The following is a 6,127-nucleotide window of genomic DNA, read 5'->3' as shown; positions in this document are numbered from 1 at the left end:
CATATAAACCTACATACACACTATTAATGGGATTAAATCTCAGCACTACCCCTCAGAAGCGCAATTTGGCAGTATATAAAAACTAGCACTCTTTGATCCAGAAGGTTAATTTCTAGTAATCTGTTCTAAGAAAATATTCAGACATAACAAAGGTAAAATATTTACATATAAGTTTGTTCATTACAGTATTTTTTTATAATGGCCAAATATTAAAAACAAATAAAACATCTGTCTATAGTGAGTTTTAAAAACATAGTTTGAGTGCTCACTTCGGCAGCACATATACTAAAATTGGAACGATAGAGAGAAGATTAGCATGGCCCCTGCGCAGGGATGACACGCAAATTCGTGAAGCGTTCCATATTAAAAAAAAAAAAAAAAACTAATGGTATGGAGAATGGTCATTAGAAGTAAAAAAAAAAAAAGCACAGTATAAAGCTAAATAGAATTGGATTCCATTAAAGTGTGTTAAAAAACAAAACAAAACATAGTTTGATTACTCAGCCTTAAAAAAAAGAATGAAATAATGCCATCCGCAACTACATGGATAGACCTAGAGATTATCATACCAAGCGAAGTAAGTCAGAAAAAGAAAGACAAATACCATATGATGTCACTTATATGTGGAATCTAAAATATGACACCAATGAACTTATCTACGAAATAGAAACAGACTCACAGACATAGAGAACAGACTGTGGTTGTCAAGGGGGAAGGAGGTGGGGGAGGGATGGATTGGAAGTTTGGGGTTAGTAGATGCAATCTATCATATGGATAGAATGGATAAACAGCAAGGTCCTACCATATATCACAGGGCACTATATTCAATATCCTGTAATAAACCATAATGGAAAAGAAAAGAAAAGAAAAAAAAACAAAAAAAGCAAAAACAAAAAACAGGGTTTGTAATATGATGCAATATTATGCAGCCACTAAAAAAATCATGTTTTAAATACATAGGGAGAATAGAGAATTGCTCACTTTATAATGTGAAAAACCAGCAAGATACAAAGCTCAATATACATTAAGATTTCAAGCAGGTGAACGTGAATATAATGTATGTGCCTGTATGTGTATCATGGAGGTCACACTAAATGCTAACAGTGGTTATCTCCACTTGGTGGAATTAAAATTATTTTACTTTCTCTAAATGCAGAACATCTGTAACCAGCCTGTATGTCAATTGAAATATTACAAAATATTCTTAATTCTGTACTGAATGTATTTGCTTGGCACTTTAAAATACACTCAACAGTTGAGCTAAGGAAATGCAGTCGCAGTAACTCTATACTGCTTGAATGGGTTTGAAGAAACATCTGTGACCTAATAAACAAATAAGGTGTGGTGGGAACCAAAGGAGAAAATCAGGATCCCAGGTACCACCTCACAGCATGTTCTCTGTAATGGGACACACTAAGCCAATCTTAACCAAAAAGCATTAAAAACTAGCGGAGACTAACCCTGACTAAGAAAAATTTGAATGTCTCACCACAGAGTCAGAAGAAGAAAATGAGAATTGCTGTTCTCCAGAAAATGAGGAGTCCTGTTCTCCCTGACTCTACGTGGGAAAGAGAGCTATTTCTTTATCCCCATTAAAGCACAAGATGCCCTGAACATCTGTCACAAGTGCATGTGTCTTCAAGCCACAGAAACTCCAAGCAAGCAATGGATTAAACAATTTAAGATTTTTTTTTTTCCCTTGTATAACAACATGTCCAGCTGCCCATCTGCAGAATGTTATCAGGGCATCTTCTACTCTCTGATTCAGTCATTTTAGTGGGTGGCTTTCACCCTCTGCTTCTTGCACTGTGGTTGCAAGATGGCTCTGTCCAAGCACAAAGGGCACGAGGAGACAGGAGAAAGGCAAAAGCTCACGCTAAGGGGATTTCCCTGGTGGTCCAGTGGCTAAGATTCCGTGCTCCCAATGCAGGGGGCCTGGGTTCGATCCCGGGTCAAGGAACTAGGTCCCACATGCCGCAACTAAGAGTTCACATGTCGCAACTAAAGATCTTGCATGCCGGAACTAAGCCAAATAAATAAATATTTAAAGAAAAAAAAAAAGCTCATGCTAAGGAAACTGCCACCTTAAATAGCTTTCCTGCCCAGAAACTTCCATGCATATCTCGTTGGCCAGGATAATGTTAATGACCACACCTTGTAGCATGGGGACTGGAAAGTAGCTATTTTATCTGAGCATATTGCTTCCCCTTGCTGAATAATAAGGAAGAAGAAGAGTGGGAAATGGACAGGGAAATGGGAAATCATGGTCTTCCATATTCTGGTACCCAACAGTCTCTTGCACCTAGTACCAAAAGCAGACAGTTTGTGTGGGCCAACAGGTAGCCTCAAGTCTGTCTAACCAGCTCCCCATAAGCTCTCCTGATGGAGGCTGCTACGTCTAAGACTATTGCCTTTACAACTCCATAGCACAAGAGCATAAACCCTCCAACAACAAACTTGGAAAAAGAGGGGGAAAAGAATAAGTCAAGAGCATGTTTCTATCCTCAACTGCAGACACTATTAGTTCTACCCATGATCCCCTCCCTTCTTCCTTGCTCATACATAAATCTCAGTTTGGCTTGGCAGCAATGCACCAAGTTGCAGGTTGGGGGTTGGTAAATTATAGCCACCCATCAAATTAGTTCTGCTCCCAGTTTTAGAAATAAAGCTTTATTGGAACACGAATAAGCCCAATTTACATATTCTCTATGAGCCACTTTTCCACTACAAAAGCCACACACCTGAGCAGCTGCAACAGGGACCATCTGGAAAGCAAAATCTAAAATATTTACTATGTGGCCCTTCAAAGAAAAAGTTGGCAGACCCCTGCCCTAGATGATGGCCCATGGTTGGACTCATCCAACTAACACGTGGGTCTTTACTCTCCCCCACTCCCTCGCACCTGGGGTGGCCATAGAACCATATAACTGGACAACTGCTGAGACACTTCTGGGGAAAATTTTAACTTCCTTGGATAAAAGGGTAGTCATAGCTGATCCATCTTCCTTCCTCCTTCTTCCTGCCTTGAACAGGGACACAAAAACTGAAACTGCAGCAAACAACTTGGGGCCATTAGGAGAAAAGCCAAAAAAATCATAAAGATCTTGAACCTGACACCCTTAATCCAATATATCCATGTTGAGAACAACCTACCTCCAGACTTCTTCTTATGTGAGAAATGTAAATCCTTATTTATTTAAGCTCTGTTATTGGACTTCCTGTTTTTCATTGCAGCTGAATGCTTCCCTAATGATATGGCTTATGTCCAGGAGGGCCTTTCTGATAACTCCCAACTAAGCCCTCATGAGAGAACAAAGCCCAGCACATATTATACAATATTGTGTGGCCACATTTTTCTTTTCAACCATGAACTTCAGGTTATTATAGAATAAAATACCGTGTAGTAGTTTAAGCACAAAGGATCTGGGCTCTGCTTGGGCCTAACCCTCTGGCTCTCACCCTTACTATTATATGAATTTGGACAAGTTATTTGCTTTATCTAGAAACTCCCTTATCTGGAAAATGGGAAAAATAATACTTCTACCTTATACAGTTTTTGTGAGGATTAAATTAAATTATGAATGTATAGCACTCGGTCTGCTAATGCTCAATAAATGCTTAAAATTATTGATATTTTATTTGTAAACTAATTTTAATAGCTATCCCAATTCTTTAGTCCATAAAGAAAACAGAGTATTTAAGAAATTATAGGTAGGGAATTCCCTGGCTGTCCAGTGGTTAGGACTCCTCCACGCTTCCACTGCAGGGGGCACGGGTTCGATCCCTGGTGAGGGAACTGAGATCTCACATGCCATGTAGGCAAAAAAAGAAAAAAGAAAAAGAAAAGAAATTACAAGTATCCCAGACCATTAAACACAGGATGAAAAAAAAAAATCAATTTTAGTTTCCTAGGAAAGAAAGGGTATTTTTTAAAGTCTTTACGTTTGGAAGCCTTACCTCTTGGAATTCTCCCTCCTCTAAACCTTACTCACCTGGAAAATTGGTTGTGCCTCTCTCACCTTGAGGATATATCTTTATCTCCTCAAACTTCCACACAGTTATTTATGCCTCTTCTTCTTTGCCTTCAGATATATTAATCAGTAACAAATTATTATGGCAGCAATATTCATTGAGCATCCATTACGTTCAGCACAGTTTTAAAGGAGGTAAGACAAAAACAAAATTAGAAGCATTTTCATTCTTCTCTGAGAAAGAAGCCAGCATTTCGTAGGTAACCATGTCTCCTGACAATACAAGTCTGCAATCTGACAGCTGACACTCTGAGACTCTGACAATTTTGAGGCCAGATTTTTTTTTTGGAATGTACAATTTTGTGTGATTTTTGAATAGCAATACATTTTGTATTCCTTACATTAATATAATCAATCAGAGGTCTGGGGCATCACCTTATAATTACATTACTTCAGTAAAATATATTAATATTCACTCCAAGAAGAATGAATAAATACCATAAACAGAGGTGTAGCTTAAGTCAACTTTCGCTGCTAAATTATTTAGGCCGAGTGAGGTTTTTTTCACCAAATGAGATACATAGATCTTTTAATTTTTTTCAGTTCTTTTGAATTTCAAAATGGTAGAAAAAGACTTATAGACTTGTACCACACATTTCAGTAAGATGTAATGCAGTCTAGACAGATGAGCAAACCAAAATGGCTTTTCTCTCAATAACTTTTTGATTATATGAACTAAGCCAAGGCCAGACATCCATGTTCTCAGACCCCTTTTTCCAAACTATATAGAAGAATCTCAAATAGAAAAATCCTCAAAAAGCTATGCGAAATCCCGCTCCCTGACTCCAAATTGCAACTTTGGAGAATCCCAACTCCCACAGATTAGAAGGAAAGCTTGCGAGGCTTCCGGGAAGATGGCGGAAGAGTAAGACGCGGAGATCACCTTCCTCCCCACAGATACACCAGAAATACATCTACACGTGGAACAACTCCTACAGAACACCTACTGAACGCTGGCAGAAGACCTCAGACCTCCCAAAAGGCAAGAACCGCCCCCACGTACCTGGGTAGGGCAAAAGAAAAAAGAATAAACAGAGACAAAAGAATAGGGACGGCACCTGCACCAGTGGGAGGGAGCTGTGAAAGAGGAAAGGTTTCCAAACACTAGGAAGCCCCTTCGCGGGCGGAGACTGCGGGTGGCGGAGGGGGACGCTTCAGAGCTGTGGAGGAGAGCACAGCAACAGGGGTGTGGAGGGCAAAGCGGAGAGATTCCCGCACAGAGGATCAGGGCCGACTGGCACTCACCAGGCTAAGAGGCTTGTCTGCTCACCCGCCGGGGCGGGCGGGGATGTGGGCTGAGGCTCGGGTTTCGGTCGGAGCGCTGGGAGAGGACTGGGGTTGGCGGCTTGAACACAGCCTGCAGGGGTTTAGTGCGCCACAGCTGGCCGGGAGGGAGTCCGGGGAAAAGTCTGGACCCACCGGAAGAGGCAAGAGACTTTTTCTTCCCTCTTTGTTTCCTGGTGCGCGAGGAGAGGGGATTAAGAGCGCTGCTTAAAGGAGCTCCAGAGACGGGCTCCAGCCGCGGCTAACACCGCGGACCCCAGAGACGGGCATGAGACGCTAAGGCTGCTGCTGCCGCCACCAAGAAGCCTGTGTGCGAGCACAGGTCACTCTCCACACTCCCCTTCAGGGGAGCCTGTGCAGCCCGCCACTGCCAGGGTCCCGGGATCCAGGGACAACTCCCCCGGGAGAACTCACGGCGCGCCTCAGGCTGGTGCAACGTCGCGCCGGCCTCTGCCGCAGCAGGCCCGCCCCGCACTCCATGCCCCTCCCTCCCCCCCCCCCCCCGGCCTGAGTGAGCCAGAGCCCCCGAATGAGTGGCTCCTTTAACCCCGTCCTGTCTGAGCAAAAAACAGACGCCCTCCGGCGACCTACACGCAGAGGCGGGGCCAAATCCAAAGCTGAGCCCTTGGGAGCTGTGAGAACAAAGAAGAGAAAGGGAAATCTCTCCCAGCAGCCTCAGAAGCAGCGGATTAAGGCTGCACAATCAACTTGATTTACCCTGCATCTGTGGAATACCTGAATAGACAACGAATCATCCCAAATAGAGGAGGTGGACTTTGAGAGCAAGATTTATGATCTTTTCCCCTTTTCCT

The 6,127-nt window shown here is 42.6% G+C and overlaps 1 non-coding gene across 1 annotated transcript; it reads left to right on the top strand.

Moving 5' to 3' along the window:
• The first annotated feature begins 261 nt into the window (after positions 1-261).
• LOC117203438 (U6 spliceosomal RNA) lies at positions 262-368 on the top strand. The gene has a single exon (XR_004486187.1). It is a non-coding gene; the product is annotated as a U6 spliceosomal RNA (small nuclear RNA).
• The last annotated feature ends 5,759 nt before the right edge of the window (positions 369-6,127 follow it).

Source organism: Orcinus orca, chromosome 3 (genome assembly GCF_937001465.1).
Source record: "Orcinus orca chromosome 3, mOrcOrc1.1, whole genome shotgun sequence".
NCBI lineage: Eukaryota > Metazoa > Chordata > Mammalia > Artiodactyla > Delphinidae > Orcinus > Orcinus orca.
Note: the sequence above shows the minus strand (reverse complement) of the source record. Positions and strands in the feature narration are given on the sequence as shown.